Here is a 1,726-nt window from a genome sequence, read left to right as displayed (position 1 = left end):
ATTATTATTATTATTATTATATTGTAGCCAGTCACAGCAGGAAAGCTCTATACCATCAACATCTACCAGGACAGGAGATGAGGAAGAGTTCAGGGAAGACACAGAGACAGAAAAAGACCAGGATGAGGGAGACCACCAGGATGAGGGAGAACAGATGGATGAGGGAGAGCAGATGGGTGAGGGAAAACAGGGAGACGAGCCAGATGAAAGAAGAAGAAAGATGAGCAAGCGTACTACTTTAAAGTAGTACACTTAGTCTGTTCTGTTGGTGGTGTGACTTTTTCCATTGAAACCTCACGTTTAGAGAATGTTACAAATAAAAGTCAAATTTCATTCAACATGCTTGTGTATTTTTTTTTGTAATTAATTGTTCCACGTGTGCTAAAAAGTGACCCCCACCCCCACCCCTCCTGAGCACCTGCCCCCCAAAATCTCTGTGCACGCCTCTGCCCTCTGTAATGCTTGTGATCAGTTTCTGCTGTGAAACTGTATTTAAGAAAATACATTGCTCAAAAAAATTAAAGGAACACTTTGAAAACACGTCAGTACTCAATGGGGAAAATAACATGCTGTTTATTTATACTGATATGGACTGGGTGATGTGTTAGTAACAAAAGGATGCCACGTCATTAGATGGAAAATTAAAATTGTCAACCTACACAGGGCTGAATTCAAAGACACCCCAAAAATTACAGAAAAAATTATGCGGCAGGCTAGTCCATTTTGATCAAATTTTATTGCAGCAACTCAAAATGGTATTCAGTCATTTGTATGGCACCCACGTGCGTGTATGCATGCCTGTCAATGTCGGGGAATGCTCCTAATGAGACGATGGATGGCGTCCTGGGGAATCTCCTACCAGATCTGGACTAGGGAATCACTGAGCTCCTGGACAGTCTGAGGTGCAACCTGGCGGTGTCGAATGGATCGAAACATAACGTCCCAGAGGTGTTCTATTGGATTTAGGTCAGGCGAGCATGGAGGCCAATCAATGGTATCAATTTCTTTATCCTCCAGGAACTACCTGCATACTCTTGCCACGTGAGGCCAGGCATTGTCATACACCAAGAGGAACCCAGGACACACTGCACCAGCATAGGGTCTGACAATGGGTGCAAGGATTTCATCCCAATACCTAATGGCAGTCAGGGTGCCGTCGTCTAGCCTGTGTAGGTCTGTGCATCCCTCCTTGGATTGGCCTCCCCAGACCATCACTAACCCATCACCAAATCTATCATGCTGAATGATGTTACAGGCAGTATAACATTCTCCACGGCTTTTCCAGACCCTTTCACCTCTGTCACATGTGCTCAGCGTGAACCTGCTCTCATCTGTGAAAAGCACAGGGTACCAGTGGCGGACTTGCCAATTCCGGTGTTCTGTGGCAAATGCCAATCAAGCTCCACGGTGCCAGGCAGTGAGTACAGGGCCCGATAGAGGACACAGGGCTCTCAGACCACCTTCGTGAAGTCTGTTTCTGATTATTTGGTCAGAGACATTCACACCAGTGGCCTGCTGGAGGTCATTTTGTAGGGCTCTGGCAGTGCTCCTCCTGCTCCTCCTTGCACAAAGGAGCAGATACCGGTCCTGCAGATGGGTTGTAGACCTTCTACAGCCCTGTCCAGCTCTCCTGGAGTAACTGCCTGTGTTGTGATTCTATAGTTAAATTCTATTCCCAGCCCGCTGGGAATTTATGTTTCTGATACTTTAAGATGTTTATTGCCCT

This window comes from Cyprinodon variegatus, unplaced genomic scaffold (genome assembly GCF_000732505.1).
Source record: "Cyprinodon variegatus isolate N-32 unplaced genomic scaffold, C_variegatus-1.0 Scaffold307, whole genome shotgun sequence".
In the NCBI taxonomy this organism is placed as follows: Eukaryota; Metazoa; Chordata; class Actinopteri; order Cyprinodontiformes; family Cyprinodontidae; genus Cyprinodon; species Cyprinodon variegatus.
The sequence above is the reverse complement of the archived record's forward strand: the minus strand, read 5'-3'. Positions refer to the sequence as shown.